Source organism: Anser cygnoides, chromosome 2 (assembly GCF_040182565.1).
Source record: "Anser cygnoides isolate HZ-2024a breed goose chromosome 2, Taihu_goose_T2T_genome, whole genome shotgun sequence".
Lineage (NCBI taxonomy): Eukaryota > Metazoa > Chordata > Aves > Anseriformes > Anatidae > Anser > Anser cygnoides.
In genome coordinates, this window is record NC_089874.1 from 25,768,719 (window position 1) to 25,789,074 (window position 20,356).

Consider the following 20,356-nt stretch of genomic DNA (forward strand, 5'->3'; position numbering starts at 1 on the left):
ACATTTAAGGTTCAGAACATCCATATGTAGTGATTAATCATAGGGACACTGTTAAAGCCCAGTACATTTCCATGATTATATTAATTCTTCATCCTTTGTTGCTTATAATAATGTATGAAATCCCAGTCTATTTTTTAAACTAGAATATTGTTCTCTATTTCTTTGTTAATGTAGCATAGCTCATTATGTGCTAAGATATTCCTCCTGCTTCAGCTATTATAGTGGACATGGACACCTTGGGATTAGTCCTGAAGCTCATCTAAGGACCAGCACAATATCCCATTTGGTAATGGCACCTTTTTTGGCTTTGTCCTGGTTTCTCAGTTGTAATATTAAACTGAAAAGGGCTTTAATTACAATTATAATCTGTTTACCCAAAAGGGTTACAACACTACCACCTCAGTCATTTGCACAAGTGGCCTGAGATGGCCAATAAGGAGGGTCAAATTTAGTCAGAAAGTGGTGTAAGAGGAAAGATTCAAGAGAGGGCAGCAGATCAACACTTATTTGCTGAGGTCTGAAGAAATAGTTAGAAAGAAAGGCTTTTTGAAGGATGAACTGGAAAAAACTCATTTAATTATTCTGCTCTGATAATTCTGCAAAGCCATATTTCACAATACCTTTGGAAGAAGAAAAGATTTTAATAGCACAAAACAGGACTTGGAGGATTTGTGACAAAGTACAGAAGAATGACGTGAAAATATTACTTTTTCTGTGATTGTCTTACCCCTCAAGACTCTGAAAATTCACTTTCTACTTCCTTTCTTGGCCTGCATGTTTTTTGATGGCTTCCGTACCATTGCTGAGAAGTTTTCTCAAGGCGAATAGCTGTGTAGCCACCTCTAACCCCAAGGTCTCCAGGATTTCAAAACTAGCACAGAGGCTTGTAGATCCTCTTGGGGAGAATCTTGCCACCCAGCGCAGGAGGACATCAGCCTGCTCTGCCTGCATCAATGCTGGAGCAGGAAAAAAAAGGGAGAAGCTACTCAAGAAGACACGGGCAAGATAGCAGCCCCTGTTGATGAACATTTAGGGAATTTGGATCCTAGGAGGAGGTTGCAGGTCCATTTCATAGAATTATAGAATTGGCTTGGAATGGATCGTTAAATTCATCTAGTTCCAAATTCTAGTTTCATGGGCAGGGACACCTCCCGCTGGACCAGGTTGCCCAAAGCCCCATCCAGCCTGGCCTTGAACACTTCCAGGGATGGGGCATCCACAGCTTCTCTGGGCAGCCTGTGCCAGTGCCTCACCACCCTCTGAGTGAAGAATTTCTTCTCTATACCTAAGCTAAATCTACCCTTTTGTAGTTTAAAACCATTACTCTTTGTCCTGTCACGACATGCCTTTGTAAAATGTCCCTCCCCAGCTTTTCTGTAGACCCTTTTAATGTACTGGAAGGCTGCTGTAAGTCTCCCCAGAGCCTTCTCTTCTCCTGGATGAACAACCCCAGGTATATCAGCCTGTCTTCACAGGAGAGGTGCTCCAGCACTCTCATCAGTTTTGTGGCCCTCCTCTGGACTCACTCCAACAAGCCCATGTATTTCCTGTGCTGGGGGCCCCAGAGCTGGATGCAGCACTCCAGGTGGGTTCTAGTGAGAGTGAAGTAGAGGGGGGGATCAACTCCCTTTACCTGCTGGCCACACTTCTTTTGATGCAGCCCAGGATACGGTTTGCTTTCTGGGCTGCAAGTGCACACTTCCAGCTCATATTCATTTTTTTTTGTCCACCAATACCCCCAACTCCTTCTCCACAGGGTTGCTCTGGATCCACTCATTGCCCAGCCTGTATTCATGTTTGGGATCGTCACAATTCAGGTGCAGGACCTTGCATTTAGTCTTCTTCAACTTGATGAGGTTTGCACAGGCCCACCTCTCAGCCTGCCCAGCTCCCTCTGGATGGCATCCCTTCCCTCCAGCATGTCAACTGCACCACGCAGCCTGGTGTCATCAGCAAACTTGCTGAGGGTGCACTTGATCCCACTGTCCATGTCACCGATAAAGATGGCAAATAATACTGACTTCTGAGGGGCACCACTCATCCACTAGTCTCTGTCTGGACATTGATCCATTGGCTGCAACTCTTTGAATGCAACCATACAGCCACTAAGTGGTTCATCCATCAAATCTATGTCTTTTCAATTTAGAGACAAGCATGACGTGGGACTGTCAAATGCTTTGCACAAGTCCAGGTAGCTGATGTCAGTTGCTCTTCCCTTATGCTCTAATGCTGTAACCCTGTTGTAGAAGGTCACCAAATTTGTCAGGCAGGATTTGCCCTTAGTGAAGTCATGTTGGCTGTCAACAATCACGTGCTTATTTTCCCTGTGCCTTACCATAGTTTCCAGTTTGCTTTTGTTTTGCCAAACACACAGTCTAGGGTAAAAAGTATTAAAATTCTCCTCTTATTTCCAACTGGATATTTTACCAACAGTTTCCTAATTTAGGCTATTGCTTTGGGCCACGAGTCAGCCGTGCAATCACACTTCTATAATCCCAGGTCCTGTGCAGACCAGTACTGCAGCACAGTAGTTACAGGCCCTTCAGGCAGAGTAAATACCATGAGTGTGATCCCAGCTGTGAGAAAGAGAGAAAATCCCTCCTATTTTTCCAAGCACATTCTCTAACCATTAGCCTGCAATGATCTACCAGTGGTTTAACTGCCACCATGATCTTCTGACAGGCCATATTTCTGAAGGAAATGGTAAGCTTCTCTCAGTTCTTCCTAACATGCCAGAAAGCTGGTGACCATCTGTCCCAGGTGGAGAAATGAGGCGCCTTACAATGTTTAGTCAAGCATCTATGAAGCTGAGGCAAGGCTGAAGGTGTATTGGCTACCTTTACACAGCTCTTTGATCAGTATTTTTGTCTAATCCTCCTGAAGTTTTCATATGAAAACCTTAGAAATATAGGTTCCATATTCTCGATTTTTGGTGTTGGGCACCTAAAGGTATTGCTACATGAAAACTGCAGACATCTAGGTCACTTGCTAGATCTTATCCCATTCCTTTGGTAGTCTTGAAGATAATTTCATTATCAGGGAGCCAAATGATGATTGGTTTGATGATTATCCAGTTGTTACTCAGGCCATTAATTTCCATTATCTTGCCTGTTGGGGAGGGTGAATTTCACGTGTAGAGCTGAGTGGGTGTTATGTGTTATGTTAACAAGTGCTATGTTAACAAGTGGAAACTATTAGCTATGGTAAATAGGCAATTTCAGAGCTGCACAGATCAAGTGACCAAATAAATCTACTTCATCGATTCATTTGGATTACATGGGAGGTGCAATGTTTGAGGCTTCATTTTCCTATTGAAACACAGTGAACAGGAAGGGTCTGTTTTACCCTAGGCTTCTCTTTAACCAATCCTTGACAATAAATTGAACAAACAGAGGAAGAAAGAGAAAGTAGCTGCAAACTTGGCTGTACTTACTTTTGGGGTAATCACAAGTTTTGAAAAGCCCACACACTACATATCTGGGTGGTCAAGGTGATCATACACACTACAGAAAATGAGGAAGATGGCTCTTATTAGACTAGATGACAGACAACTGTATTTTGAAAGAACAAAAAATACAAGAAATGTGCTTTGAATGAGAATTAAATACTGTGCTTTTGTATCCTCTAATGGCTGATGCAAAGGGACAGGATTTGTATCACATAATAGTAGCCAAGAAAACTACTACTTTTTTAGTACTTAGGAAGCTATCCCTCATCCCCCTCCTGGCTGTTGGTCAAGAGCTTTTATGAGGCTTAAAAGAAAGTGGAAGGAATGAAAATTTCACAAAGGGACTAGTAAAGTACTTTGGCGGATTTCTTGGTACACAAGGTTTGCAGTACTTACAAAGACTGGATTCTGTCGTTTCTTTCAAATGTACTCTGGGAAGGTGTAAAACATGACATATTTTAGCCCAGGACATATTTTAGCCCTCCATTAACAGGAGTATTTGAAGGACTTCTGGAGGTTAGCCTCCACAGGACTCCCTGTCCCTTGTTGTACTTTCAGTTCTCTGAAGTTGGTAAAATCATTCTGTTTTACATAGGAATGGGTGTAGGAACAATGTATAAAATCCTATTTTGTAATCATAGTAACGGATCTCCGGTTTTGGCTGGACATGAAGCTATAGCTATCCCAAGTAAAAGTCATCCTTGTTTCCTTGTTTTTTAAAACAGAAAAAAAAAAAAAAGAATAGAATGGAATGGAATGGAATGGAATGGAATTAGAATAGAATAGAACAGAACAGAACAGAACAGAACAGAACAGAATAGAATAGAATAGGATATTGTAGAATTGATCTTTAAATATAAATGATAGGCATTTACAGCTGCAATAAATATCATAACCTATTGCTTTGGGGGTTACTGTGCCTCAGCCACATGTCCCTAGTTCTTCCTCGTGCTGGTGTTGTGAACACATGTCCCACACAGCTACTCCAGCGGAAGTTGAACTCTGGAGTGCCCTGGCGTGAGTGATGTTTTCTGCCTCTGCAGCACTCTGGACTTCCCACAGGCTCCAGTGATACAAGCACTGGTAAAAGGAAGGGTGCAGAAAGATGTTGTTGGCAAGAGAGGGAGAGGAAGAGGAGAACAGATGCCCTGCTAAAGGTCAGTTTAAGCTTTTGTGAAATAGAAATTAAAAGAAAAACGAATCTGGTACTTTTGCGGTGTGCAACATGTGCAATTACACTTGTACACAAGCCATAATGGAGTACAGGCAGTGGATCACACTGTCTCTGGAAAATGAGCCCATCCTCTTTAGTCTGTACTCAGAGTATACACTCTTAAAATAATCTCACTGTAACAAAGCCATGACGGTTCATGCAAGAATTAATTCAGATTCTCAGCAACTTTGTTCATAGCAGATGCTGAGGCCTTTTTCTTTGTTTGTTTTTTACAATCAGATTTGTGTTGCTAATGTTAAATAAAATCCTTAAATATCTCAAGTATGACTTATTTTAGTAGCTCTTTTTTCAGTAGTGGATAATAAGATAAAAACATTTTAAATAAACTTTTTAAACAAACAAACAACATCATCAAATTTTTAAAGAAACCCTACTATGTGCCAGTAAATGTTGTCATGTTAAAATCAAATAATTTCTAGCTACAGAACAAAGAAGGAGAAAAAGATGTGAAACAAAGCATATGAGCAAGGTCTATAGAGTAGCATTTCTGCTACTTTATGAGTGCTTAAATAATGGGATTAAATGAAGCAGCTTTGGCTAGTGGTCTGCCACACAATGGATGAAAGCAACCATACTGCACAAATGTCAAGTTCACCACTAAACATTCCTTAAAGCACAATATTTCCTTGCCATTTCGCTATGCTGTGAAGCTGTGGTTTATCGTCGCACACAGTAGCATAGAACAATCTTAGTCTTTTAAGCACAGTAAGAAGAGGTGTTTTCTAAAGTGCTTGCAGTTTTTTTGGAGATATCTACAGCAGTGTTTGCAGAAACAGCAGGTATGCTATAATGTAATCTTGGTGACACTGCAGCTTGCACACCTCCAGAAGCTTGGGACAAATATTACCATGCAGCAGAGCAGTGACTTCAGTGGAGTTGCATACATTTATGTCAGATTATAATCTTTTGCATATCCTGAAAAATTAACTCAGATCGTTGGGATGAATCCATATATATCATTCTCTTAGTTTTCAGAGTACTTATCATCTGCAAAACAGCATTTGAGGCTAACATTAATAATATTAGTATAAAGAGAAAATTCAAAGAGAATTGTGAGGGGTAGAGCTAAACGAGCATTGTTAAATATACTGAAGTATATTACAACAGGTTAAGTCAAAACTCTGTGAGTGAGTTAAGGAAAAAACACCTGCTTGGTTGTCCTATGATTCTCCCAGACCTGCATCATGACTGTACTGTACATGAGACCTAGTCTGTATGTACAGCACAGTCCATGCCAGTCAATGCGTTTGGAAATATTTTAACACGTTCAGTGGAATAACAATATCTTGAAAAGGCAGTCCTAGATGCATTTCGAAAGTACATGTGAAAAATTTAAGAGAAGCAAGAAAAACTGCACAATAAGGGTTGAACTTTTTCCAGTTCCCAGATTCTTTCTGCGTCACATTAACAGAATCTTCATTTATGTGGATGAGTACAACTAAACATGTGACATTCTTCCTTCTAGGATCAATACTTTTTTGGATTGATACATTTTTTTTTAATTATTATTCCATCCATTGAAAATTTGTTAAAAGTTTTCTTTCAGCTTCAGCATATACTGGAAAGAAAAACATCTATTTAATATTTACTTGTGGCCAATTCTTTTTCAGTTTTCCATTCAATCCTTCCCCAGGCAAACTCCCACTGGTCCTTTTTTTCATAACCATACATTCCTATAGATTATTTGAAGTAAGTGAATATTTTATGGGGTGGGCAAAATAGCAAGTAAAATATTATACTTTCTTATTATGTCACTGTTTTTATATAAATCATATGAAGTGTGAAAAATCATGTGAGTGGATTGTTATAAATCAAATGCACATGACACACATTTAGAGCATTTTGTTCCCATTTTGGCATAGCCTGTAACAGTTGGATGTAGGTTTCATTTCTATCCTGACAAAAATGAGCCTGTGTTGAAACACTAACACTTTTTTCTCAAGTCTGGTTCTAATTTTATAGCAACTCTGCTAATAATGATTAGAAATCCTGAATGTGATTTGAAGTCAGAATATGTTACCACTGATCTGGAAGGGCTGTTTCTAACAAGATGTTTTAAAAGACCTAACTGAGACAAAGAAACTTCGGGGCACGCAAGTCATCTTGTGACAGTCTCTGAAGAAAGCTTTGCATGTTTGAGGCGTTGGCCAACTTTTACAGATACACCAATTGGTCTGCTTGGTGAGATATTACCTCTGGTGGCAAATCTTACCTTACCTATACTCTTAAACTATTGAGTCTACTGCAGCACTGATATTTCTGTTACCATACCTAAACTACAATAAATAGATGTGACCCAAAGCTGTCATTACATTTTACACTATTTTTACAAACAATGTAATGACAGATGAAGATATGATGATGTAATGATGCACATATAAGAAAACATGGTCATGACTTTTACAAGTCAGTAAAAACAAAATTATCTCCATCAATTGCTGTGGAATAATTAAATAACACAGCAGTACTGCTTGACTACGATGTTGTCCTTGCCAGGAATCGCAGCAGTGTTACTGTAAAGCTTTAGATTGAATATTAGCAGTCTAAATTCCTAGTTTCGATTTTGAAAAAACCTGCATATTTTTCACTATGGCATTATGCATTCATTACAAAAGTTTAACAGAGCAATTTACACATGATAAATTACTATGAACTGCTATTTTACCAAGAGGTAGTTATTAGCCATTTAAATTAAAATCCTATGATGAATTCCAGACTAACACACACAAAAAGTCTTTATTTCCATGATAAATATGCAGGCAAGTCTCATAGTGTACACACCTGCTCGGGTTAGAATAAGGGGAGGAACGGGTCTTTTCATCGACTTGCAGGGAGGAGATTAGTGTTTTCTTTACAGCTCATCTTTTCTTCTGTAAATTAGCACGGAAAAGAGATGACGGAATGGGAATTACCTGAACAGTGAGAGAAGCCATTATTTGCGTAAATCACTCACATATTCCTGGAAAATTTTATAAAAAGACTTGATTCTCTGTCCCAAACGTCCTTCCAGACCTGTAACCAAGGCATAGATACAGCAGCTCTGGCAACCTCTTAAAAAAACCTTGAACTTCTTCTGCTCTTAAATATTCATAAACTCCACCTGTGGAGTTCAGAGTCTCAGCAAAGACCTTGCACAGATCTGCACACACTGGACTATCAATGGCCAACCACCTCTCACAGAAGCTTTACTGGTCCCCAGGTATTCAGGTCTTTGGAAGTTACTTTATTTTCTGGCACACCAGGTGCCAGAAAATACAGGTGGATGTAATGTTCCTAAAAAAAACACCAAAAAACAACAACAACAAAAAAAAACCATCATGAAGTAGGAGGAACGCAGTACAACAGAGAAATAAGCCCGTTCACAGCCGGACAGATAGGGACAATGCTGGACCCTGTGATGGGCAGACTACAGGCATTGGATTTGTAGATGTTTGACTGCGCCTTTCTACTAGGATGAGCTACCACAAATGAGTTCTTGAGGATTTAGTGAAGCTTTGCTTACTTTAAACTGTACTTAAGAACTCTTTCTATCCTGCAATCTGAAGACAACAGGAACTCAGAGTTACAATGAGAATTTGGGCAGCCTCTCAGACTGCAGATAGACATTTTGCTCTTGCTGCTCACTATGTCGGGGGCTGTCTCAGTGCTGGATCCTCCTGAATGTAAAGGTTTTCACTACCTTCAACAAAACCTGCAACATAGATGCAAACCAGCAGGACTGCTTTTCTGTGAGCCCAGGGTTTTCCTTCTTCCGTTATACTTGTTAAATGGAGCTCTGGGACAGCTATGGGAAGCTAACCCACTCAGTTTCAAAAGGAAAATGGCATGGCAGAACTTGGAAATGACTTGTTATTGTCAATATTGGCAAAAGTGGCTCCTCAGAACCTGTTACATGTAATACAGATCATTTCATTGGCCTCTTGGCACTGTCACTGTCCCACTTACTGTGGTTATTTCAAATTCATTTTCTGATTTTCCTTTCCTTTCATGCATCGGTTCTGTACATGAGATTCTAGTCAGACAGAAAATGCATAGCCTAATTTTGTCTTAGGGCATGGGTGGGGAGCAAGGCCTGCTCTGAAGCGTCTAGTGAGCCACAGCCAATGAGACACATGGTGGTGGGTAAATCAGCATCTCGTCTGGCTTGTATCTGCTCCACTGTTAGGACTGGAAGCCTGCGGGGCCATTGCAATTCTCAAGCAAATCAGACAAGGCCCATTTATGATCACTTCCAACCTAATGTATTTTTTAAGGCTGCCAAAACTAACTCTGAATGCTATCCTGTGCCAAGGTTTGCTTTTGGTAAAATCTTGATACACACTGGCTAATGCCTGTGTTTAGCAGGGATTTATTTTGCTGGGGCTGTTAAACTGAATTTCTGGCTCCATTAGGCAAGGAATTCAGAAGCAAATCCAAAATGTCAGCTGAAGTCACTAATGAGGATTAGCTTCCAAGTTTTGAGTCAGCTGAAAATACAGAGGCAATTTTGCTTTTCTGAGCACAGCCTCGACACATGCAGGTGCCATGGGGCTGTTCTTCAGTTTAGCCTATAGAGCACTTGGACACTTTTGGACAGCTAGGAATAGGGTTGCCCCAAATATTCCTATCAAATCCAGCTGCTGAGATAAAAGATAATCTGGACTACAAATGATAGAGACAAATAGGAAAAGAAATGACTCCAATATAGCAGCCAATTTGTAAAGCTTTTCAAAATAAAAACCTGGAAGTAGTCTGTAATTCTCAGCAAGATTTTTCCTGTTAAACCATGGGTTGCCAATGTTAGCATTTATTTCACTGGCAACGAGTAAAAAGACCTGAAACTTTAGCCTCTCAGTGCTGTTAATAACTTCAAATATCCATCCATGATCAAAAGCTTCATGTGGAAAAATAATAGATGGTCTCTTCCATAAATTACATTGCCAGATAAAGTGCCTTCGTATGGAAAGTACTTTATATAGCAGACAGAGGACAAAAGGGAAGCTTATTTGGATGAGCACTAAGATCCAGAAAAGATTTCTGATGGCTTTGGAAAGAAGTCAGCACAGTCTATTCAACAGCAGCTAGGGCTGACCTTGCTTGACACCCCGACTGTCTCGTTGAATCCACGTGTGTGTGTATACTTCTGAAGGGCTGTATAAAAACTCAAGATACAGGGAATTTAAGACAGCTTAGCTTTTATGGGCTCTGCAGAGTTTGTGTCTTGGGGCTTTTTGCCCTCCTTCCAGTGTTGATTTGGCCTGCTGGTGATGCAGAGTTCAGGATTTATTTGCTTATAAGCAGCTTGTAGCTTTTGCCTAAAGCTTGCCATGCATTCATCCTGATGAGGCACTTCACCTTCCTATGCAGTATGTTTTTCAGACAGCACCAGTTTGAAAAGTACCTAAAGGGTTATTTTTGATGGGTCATCCAAGTCACCAAGGTAGTGAGAGGCCCAACTCTCTTTGGTGTCTTGGAGTAAGATCTAGTCCTGCGTTTGATTGCTCAAACATTACATATGCACAAGCAATAAAGCAATGTAAAATCCACATATTACTATTTGTGGACTGCAAACAGCATCTGGATGTTTTCTTCCTTTATTCCTTTACTGAGAGAAAAGTTTTTCACACAGTTTAATTGTTTTTTGCTTAACTCAATTGATTTCAGCATGAGCAGAATAATACCACTTTTGTAGCCTCATATGTTGATCCCATTTGAGCAGGTGTTTCACAGAGCTACAAGGCAAAGATGTCACTAAAATGACGAATGAACTCAGGAGTAGAGTTAGCACTCAAGAAGTTCTGTGTTTGAATAGCTCTGCTGCCTGGATCTGACAGGGAATGGGTGGTCTTGTTTGGGAAGCAAGGAATGAAAGGGTCTACAAAAGCAATCTCTTTGTAGAATGAGTTACACGAGAAGCTGATATTTCAGCTGTGAAAAAACATCTCAACTATTCATATTTAAGAGCACAGCTCACAGCAAAGAAGCAAGCAGTAGAACTTGTTTTTTCATGGTTTTATGTCCTAAAACCTCTTCTTTCAGCCCTTGTAGTCTTAGTACCCTTCCTTAAATTTAGCACTTTCTCCCTACCCTTTATTTTCTTTTCCAGCTGGATCCTTTCCAGAAGATGCTATTCACACCTCTTTTAAATATATTCATACTGCAAGCCCATACTAACAGCACAGAGGTCCATAACATATGAGGCTGGAAAATCTTGTGCAACATTATAATGATTTAATTTGTTGTCAGTGAATATTGTGCTAATTGCTTTCCATATCTATTTAGTAAAACACCTGTCTGAAATTTATCTCAGAAGTTTAACAGCATATATAAATGGCTGTATTGTGTGTCTGCAAATTCCTCAGCCTTTTGCTACAAAATTAGGCTAGGCTTATTGAGCTCTGGTTATAGATTTCTACTCCAGGAATCACATCATGCTTAAATCATTTGACTTTACTTCTGCTCTTAATGAATGGAGTCAATAATCCAGATTGAGTTGCAGTCAGTGAGGAATCCCACATTTTTTTTGAAAACAAAAATGCCGATACTAATGGCAGAGTATCTGAACAATCCTGCTGTTCCTATGATGTGACAAATGAGGGTTGCTTCTTGAAATTTTAAGTAGAACTGGTGCCCAACCATTTGTCTATATTGAGTAATTTTACTAGAGTAGGCTCCTTATTTGACATTTGAGTTGAAACAATGGTCCAAAATCAAATAATCTGCTCATTTTGCTTCTGCCAGTAACGTAACATGGTTTCATAGCATGTCTTTCTTGAATAATCTAGTCTACATTCAGTAAAACTATCTTTTGGTATAGTACTACCAATGTCAGTCTAACTAATGAAAAGATCGGTAATCCTGCTCTATTTAGTTCATTAGTGTTAGACTGTGCAACAGAAAACAGATGTTGGCTCAAAAGTGGTAATACCTGTGACTGTCTCATGAACTTGCTTTTTGATAATGAGCAGCACAAACAAGACTTTATTTTCATGAAAGAATTTATGACCTGAATTCTGCAAGAAAAAAGTCAAAAATACATGGGAAAAAGCCTATACAGGAAATGAACCACAGACATCACTTTTGTCTTTAAAGTCAGCGTAAGACACATTAAGATAATATATTTCTGCCATTAATATGGTTTATTATAATAATACAGATTTTAGGGGGTTGATATCTGGTAAAAAATACAAGGAATAGAGCAGATTGTTCACCATGACCTACTTTCAGACCCAGCCAATGACAATTATAAATTCATGTGCCCACAAAATATTTAGGTTAGACTATTAGCTTCCATTCAGGGAAAACAATGTAGTACAATTGCGAGAGAAGGCCAATGCAGTGAAAAGATTTGTCAGAGCCTTTTTATTTAAGTCATGTCACTGAAAGAAAAAAAAAAAAGTCTTACCGAGTACTAGAAAAGCTCCACTGGAGGTATTTGGGATTGCTCTTTACCAATATAGTTTTATTACAGGCAGAGAAAATGCACATTGCTCTTGCTAGTGCTCTACTCAGGTGTTGTTTGCTGTCCCCTTGCATGACTGGATTTCACCTGAGCAAACGTACTTTCTCTTCAAGCTACTTTTTCTCCTCAACTACAGAACAGGGCAGAAATACAACTGAAAATGTCCACAAAACTTTTCTGCAATACCACAAGAGAGAATGTACACACATGTTCTGTGCTTAGAATGCAATTCAACAGAGGTCAAAAACTGTGGGCAACTGCCTACAAGACTTCAGGCAATGCCTATAGTCTAACATCAATTAGCACAAATACTCATTGTTTTTCACTAGTAACTACAGGGTTTTACCGTGCTTTCAAATCAATGGGTATGTACAGAACATGCAACCATCAAAGAATTATCAATGAAATATATAATTGCACATATAAATATGATGTAAATATGATACAAACAACTACTGTAGTGGACCAAGCTTTTAACCTGTCTTCTGGCAATATTGCTACAGAGATCACTGAACCATGTCTGCTCCCTTTTCTGCCATAAATTTGGAAGCTTATTTAAATGTAAAAAGCTCTATTAAATGCAACAACACTCTTTCATGATTCCTTTGGTAGCAGTAATGGGTGAAATTTGAGTGCTCTGGAAAACTGGAGAGCATGTCCTAATTGGACTTTTAATAGAATGAGATAAATAGCATATGTCACTCCATTTAGAACAAGGTCTGTAAGCTAACAACAAATCAAAATACACACAAGTTGAAGTAAAAGATGTCATTGTTTTTTTATTTATTGCTATTGACCCATATGTTTGTCTGTAACAGCAGTTGTTAAAGATACTTCATAGGTCTCCAGCCATGTAGTCCTGGCAAATGATTGCCTCCAGCCCTGACAGCATTGCAATCTGTATCCCACTCTGTGTATAGTAATTTCTGGCACAGCATAGACACACACCTGTAGTAGTCACAGAGCACAGACAGACCAGCTTCTCCACTATTTGTCTTGTACCACATTTCTGTTCTCCCATGCCCTCATCTTCAGAGCATAAAGAAAGAAAGGGAGATCTACAGACGCTGTCCTTTTGGAATGAGCCACTGCAAGGATCTAGATGGAAAATTCTGAACTTTGACCATGAGATATAGGTGCACCATTAAGCTAAGTGTGTCTGACTGTTTGTTGCAATGTACATCATGAAACACTAGCCAATGGAATTACATTGGTTTTTTTTTTGTTTGTTTTGTTTTTTTTCCCTCTACAAACATTTGATGGGGAGACATTGAGCCATGCATCTGTCACCTTTGTACTGTACGCTCACATGCAGTGGATTCTGGCTGACAAAATGCAAAAGTCAGGAGAGGATTTCCATGTATAAATGAGAATCCATAGCAAAAGCTGCTTTTGCATAATCAGGAAGATTGGGCTGAAACCAAAATAACATCACACCAGACTTCCATAGGGAAATTCAGGTGCATAAATCATGGAAGATGACAATAGAAAGACAGATGCTTGGAGCTCTCACAATAGGTCCCAGACACTACCAGGGCTTCTAGTAACGAACACCGAACTAACTCCTTAGGCTAATGGCCAACAGGTTGGTATCCTGTTACCGACAATGTTCCTGTCTTTAAGAGGAATGTACAGCATTAACGTACATCCCACCTATTTGCTATGGTCGTATTTCAGGAGATGTAAGCATTACACATGTGGCTGTTGTATTGTATGTTAGTGAAGTGACTGATTCCTAGTCCACCAAGCACCACACTGTAAGTGGTATCCCTTTCTGCCTAGGCAGCCATAAGCCTTGCAGGGACAGCAGAAGCAGAAGGGCAGCTGAAAGCCACCTACACCCTGAACAGTGAGGCAGGCTTCATCACACGAAGGTGCTGTGATTTCTGATGACATCTGAAGTCTCCTCGAGGTTAAAGAATACCGCCTGACTGTGGGTAAGTTGCGTGATGTTTACTACTATTGTTGGGAAGACTTCCCTACTGAAACTCTTTCCTCACTAAGGGATCAGAGCTGGGTGGACAGTGACCAACTGCCTCTATACCAGGACGGTAGAACTTCCATCAGGATGTTTAATTGAAGGTGCTCCATTGCATATGAAATAAATCATCTGTGTTTTGTCTTGATGTAGAAAGCAAAGTGGTGCAATTAGTGGTCCTGTTTTTTCAAAAGAGCTCTTACTGATACCCCATGTACATTAAAACAGCATGTGTCAAAGCTCTGAATATGAATCCTATGCAATTGCATTTTCTGTCCCTGATTTCTCAGAGGAGTATTAGTCTCTAACCTGGATTAATAACAAAATTAATTATTTTTATATTTCCATCTTATTTAAGCTATTTATTTAAGCTACCATTTAAGTTATAAATACCATATATACCAAGTAAATTTTGAATAATACCTCCTAGTTAAAAGAGTAGAAAATTTCTTTTTATGTGATCAAGTTCTGTTGATTAAAACAAAAGACATAAAGGAAAGCTTGTATGAAAGCAAAGATTCAGCTTGGAAGATTAGGATGTTTTCAATCTCTTTTGAAACAGAGTAATGATACTTTTTTTTTAAAAAAATTTTCGTTTTCTGTGAAATATAGAACAAGACAAACACTTGGTTCAGCTGAGCTTATTATACTCTGAACTTCCAGGCATTGCAATTCCTAGGCATTTGGCCCTAGGAGTTGATAAAAATCACTGTGTGCAATTTTTCAGATATATGCCCATCATGAAAATACCAAATTCTTACAAATGTAAGTAAATGCTAAACACAAAAATGTGAAATAAAATTTAGAGACTATTAAAGATCAGCTTTAATTTTTTTCTCGTTCCTGTATTGAAGCATGTGCATTATTCAGTAATTTTTAACTAATACACATCTGAACCTTCTTATTTTTCAGATAGAAGTAGCTGAATTCCTTCCCTTTGAAACTGGAGGAATATATTTCCCTTTGATTTCAGTAAGCACAGGTCTCAGACTTCCTGCAAACCAAGGCCTATTCATTATTTTTATTCTTTTAGCACACAGGTAGCATTGAATATAATATCAGGCTACACGTGATCAAACAGTCCTGCATTATACACTTGAGCAGAAACAATGTGAGAAAGATGTTTCATAAACAGACTTGTTTAAACGATTATGTTGATCAACTCAAACCAAATACTTACTGAATTATTCAGTTAAATATTACTGGGCTTATTTGCACTTTATGTGTTCCTTTCTCGATTTAAGGTAATTTCTCTGAAACGGACGACATTAAAACCGGTAAGAGACTGATGCTCAGATTGCACATGAACCACTGTCATCTCATGGCATGTTTGTCACTTCTGCATGCTGCTGTACGGGTCAGCTGAATGCTCTAATTGCTGCACTCCTGCAGGGCCTGCGGTAATAAGACCTGAATTCAGCAGCATTTCCAGGTAAACAATGTCAAATGTGTTATTTTCCTATCATTGTATTTTGGAATCTTAGTAACGTATATTAGACTATCTAACACAGTGAATTACAAACAGGTTGGTATTATCTGTGCTCTATTTTCTTGTCTCTATTAACCTTACCTATCCTAAGATATATATAAATCAGTCTTTTCATTTTCATTGTGAATATGGTTACTTAATGGGTCTGCTTATTGTATCTTTTTACAAGATGCATCTTTTTTATTTTTATTTTTTCCATAAATATTGATTGGAAAGCCATCAAATTTACTCTGGGGTAGTTAAGGAGTTACTGGCAGATAGACAAAAGTGATTTAAAAAGTCCTTTTGCATGTTAAGGGGTCTTGATTTTCTTCTAGGAAACTTCCGTTTGGATTTGTTAACAATCTGTGATGTATACTCAGTGCTGAGATTTTAACTGCCATTAAGTTGCTCTTTCAGTTTTTATTTTCAAAGGAAAGATGATGACTACCAGTCCCTCACACATGATGGTGCTATTTTGGAGCTGCTCTTGATGCTGGATACTCAGAAATACAGAGCTCCATCTTAGCAGAACTCCTGAGTGTTTTATCTTTATAAAGAGTCCCTTTTATCTTTGTACTGAGTCCCTTTTACAGTAGTTGCAGTGACAGCTCTTTGGAAAAACTGCTTAACTGGTAGGACTCATTTCTGGAAGAGCAGGACTGTGTTTTTTTCAGGCAGCAAGTTTGCATCTTTCTGTTTGAACAGGAGGTATTAACCATTGCAAGATAAGTGATACTGGCAGCATAATGTACATTGGGGCCTTACTAGGAGTTTTTCTGCCTTTATAGGTAGCAGTGGTTCAAGCAGACATTTATAATAAATATCTCATATGGCATTTAAATTATAGAAATAACATTTTAGGATGAAATTATTTGGCAACTTCATTTTTAATATTAAATTCTTTAAGCTGATCTCAGTTTGGGAATGAGCATTGTCCAGCAGCATTCATAATGGTTGAACACCACCTCCGTCTGCTGAACTTCTGAATTTGTGAAGGTGGAACAAAGATTGAAAGACATGCAAAATATCTGAAATATGGCCAATTTTCTGGGATAAGATTATGTTCTATTTATTTCCATATTGATGAATATGTGCACTTAATTGAACTGATCTTTAAGTGAAAAATATTTTGAAGTAGATTCATTTCTGAATGCTGTTTCAGGACTTAATTCCAGGTCTCAGTCCTTAATTATATTACATACTGCTGATTAAACAGTAATAAAATTTTGGCCCAAAAATGTAAATGAAATTAAACAACTTTTTAATTGCTATCAATTTTAAAGTTGTAAGAAGATTTTTTGCTGATTTAACTTCGGCCTTACTTTAGGCCAATGGTGCCATTCAAACAAAGTCAACATTTGGTATTGATTTCAACGAAAAGCAGTTTGGAGCAGACAGAGGAAAAGAAGAATGCTGCAAAGAAAGGCCGGTCTCCCGCAGTGAGCAAAGCTGACAAAGAGACAAAAACTTTTACTCTTCCGAAAATGTTTTCCCTGATAATTGCATTTCTAAGCTGGGGCACACAACACTGCCCACACAACTATGCCTTGCTTGAACCACAGTTAATAACGAGGGCTTGGGAGAAATCTAACTATCCTGTTTAACTGAGGTCTTACAAATTTTAACAAGATCTTCATACTGACTTTCTACAAAAAGTTGGTCTGCAAGAACTTTGTTTTCCCCCTCCAAATTCTTTCCACACATTGTATGAGCTAAAGCTCCAACAAAGCCCAACAGAGGCTGCAAAGCCAAAACAGAGATTAGTTCCTGCAGTTTGCTAATAGCAGGGGATAAGCTATTTCTGGGGATACAAGATTCTCATACAGACAGATGAGTCTGCGTGAATCCTAGTTTTCTTCTAGAAAATGGCTTTCAGAAACCAAAATTTTATATTGGCAGCTTGCCAAAGTTTGATGTCAGCCATGGAAATAATCTTTCTTATTCTGAAGAGATAGGACGAGAAAGCTTGTAGATTATTACAGTGTAGTATCAAAAAGAACAGTTATGATTTCTAATCCCACCACTGATGATAAGCTGTTTCTTTTTGCCTGGGTGCAAATAAAGGATTTTTTCCAGTTTACTATCTATGACTTGGACAGGATGTTGCACCTGACTTCAAGATAAGTCAGTAAAAAATAATGGAAAAACTCCCCAGTGAGCTCAGAGACTGAAAACAAAGTCTAAAATGGGGATGAGGTAGTACTGTGATAGTAATGTTAAACACTCTATCAATACTGGTAGTTACATTCTTCTGAATTTACATGACTGCTTTCTATATTCATATGTGCAGACTGTCATTCCTGCCTTGACACTTGTTTTTTAATAAAGTCATGTTAAATCCCTGCTTTCCTTGGAACTAAAACAAAAGGTTTATTGTACTATTGGAAGTATTCCTAACAACAACTTCACTTTCAAGAACAACCTGACAGAGATGGTCAGAAATATGTCTTGCTTATGTACAGCAGGCTGCCCCAAGATTCTGGTCACTATAATCATTTGAGGTATTAGAACATGGGAATTAGCATCATTTTAACTCTATTTATGGGCTTCCAGCAGTAAACATTTGCTTTGGGATGCATGCCAACACATTGGACAGATTGTGTAATTATTATCAAAAATGCATTCTTGCAGAACACCTACGGGACTTGTATACCATGTTCTTTGAAGTTATGAAAGCTGGCGGCACAATGGCTCTCCATCTACGGCAACAGAAGGGCCCAAAGTCTAGTTGGGTTTGCTGTTTTTGGCACTCAGAAAAGAACTATGTTAGATAACTGTATGCCTCTTCAAGGACAGCAAATGTCTTTGAACGGTACCACAGCAGAATTACCAGTCCAATATTTGGTTCCCATTTATTTTATGAACGAAGGAAAATGGTTCAGGGAAATGGAAAGTCCCTTTTTAGTGTATAGGGAACTGAAGCAAGATAAAACTTTGAAAATTCCTCTCCCTATGCCCTCCTCCCCAGTATAGTCAGAAGACCTGAACCACAGCTTTCTGTGTTATGTAGAGAGGTGTTAACTCATTTTTCTTACAAAAACATGAGTATCTCCTTCATTACTCAAAGCCACGAGGAAAGAAGAAAGCAATTTGCACAGTTGGCATTGAGGATGTAAAATACGCGTCACCCTCATATTCCAACAGCCTTGAGGTTTGCACAATTCTTCTCCTTGTCCAAGGAAAGCAATAAGCTACTTCAGGACAAGAGTGATATTGGGGCATGGTGCTAACTAGAGCCTTTGACTGAGGAAGGAAGGACGGTGGGAAAGGTGGTATTGTTCTGATCTTTTTTTTATCATTTACAGACACCTCTTCAGAATGGGAAAAATAGAGGACATGATACACAGAGTTGTGAGTTTTAACAAGAAATGTAAAACTAAGACCAAAGTATGTCGAAATTGTCATTAAACAATCTGCTTTTATTTAACTAAACTTAACATCTGCTACACATAGCATTGCTATGTTTTATGCAATATAAGAAATTATTGTAAAATCTGATTTTTATGCATCCCTGGAAAAAAATATTCCAGCATAATCTTTAGAAGTCATTTATTTAGCTAACAAATATACCAGGGAGACAGCTGAGAGAAAAAAAGTTAAATGTTCGAGTAAGTATAAGCCAACTGAGAGACAGGCTCACTTTGTTTGCACAAAGTGGAATAAAAACTGTTTTTTTAATATCAAATGTAATTATTATTTTTTTAGAGCAGCTGATATGCAAATTTTTAGTTTGTTAATTTAGCCAAATTAACTAAAGCTGTTTAAAATTCACAGAAAAACAATCCTTATTCTACCCCTCAAAATTATACCAAAAATAAGCAAACTGCACACAATATTTTCTTGAAGTCCCAGAATTAATGAAGTTTTGGTTCTTATTCATGTCCTAAGATTGATCACAATCTGCGTACACAGATTTTTTTTATGCAGAGACATTTATTGTGTTCCATGCAGATAGCCTGTATTCTAACAAAGAACTTATGTGGCAGTTTTCTCTGAAACTTGTGAGGAAATCTATTGACCCTTGAGATACATCCAGTTTTAGATAAATGGACAAATAGATTCAAAAGTTATCAACAGCAGAGAGACAGGTCCATACACGTACAGCCAGGCAACACCATCAGAGAAGCCTTGGTTCCCAAGAAAGAAGTCAAATATTGCATTCTCTATTTATTATTCTAATTTTGTACAGAGTACTTTTTACTTTTTGGGTCAATTTTTCAACTGACTTATAAAAGTACAGTCAAAAGAGATTATACGCCTATCTGCAAACTACATAATGTTCACAATTGTACACACATACCTATCTATGCTTTTAGCTAGCATTTTGTCTGTAACGTTGTTGAATTAACAGATGTGTTGAGGTGTATCTACACAAAATTGTTTGCAAGTAACAGGGATACTCTTAAAGAAGCTAATTAAATCTTCTTCCTGTTCATGGTTTTTGTTTTTCTTTTCAAGTACAGTGACACTTGGCATACCTATCTGGAATCAGTATCTTTCTTTTTACTTCGGATATTTTATTTATTTTTACTAAGAATGACATAAAAAGTGCAAGTGACATAACTACTCCTTACTTTGTTTCCAGATAGTCTCCCCACTTGCACCCTTTAAAAGAAATGTGCTACTCAGATGATTCAGGTGGGTTTTAGTTAGCTGACTGGCAAATCTCATGGTCACATTTGACTGATGTAATTTCTCACACTGTGCAAAACCTTATTTTTGTTTGGTGAAGCTGGAAAAGGCACATGAAAAGACTTTGGAAAGAGACTGATTTGGGGCTAATT

General features: G+C 38.3%; 1 protein-coding gene across 4 annotated transcripts in view; it reads right to left on the reverse strand.

The window, feature by feature from the left end:
* Positions 1-20,356, reverse strand: part of CALCR (calcitonin receptor) — a 177,938-nt gene that overhangs the window by 80,160 nt on the left and 77,422 nt on the right. Inside the window, exon 2 of one of the 4 annotated variants that reach the window (XM_048077526.2) lies at positions 7,464-7,594. The exons of the other annotated variants lie outside the window; for them this stretch is intronic. The gene's annotated coding sequence lies outside the window, so the exon portion shown is untranslated. The remainder of the gene's footprint in view (positions 1-7,463; positions 7,595-20,356) is intronic. 4 annotated transcript variants of the gene reach the window in all.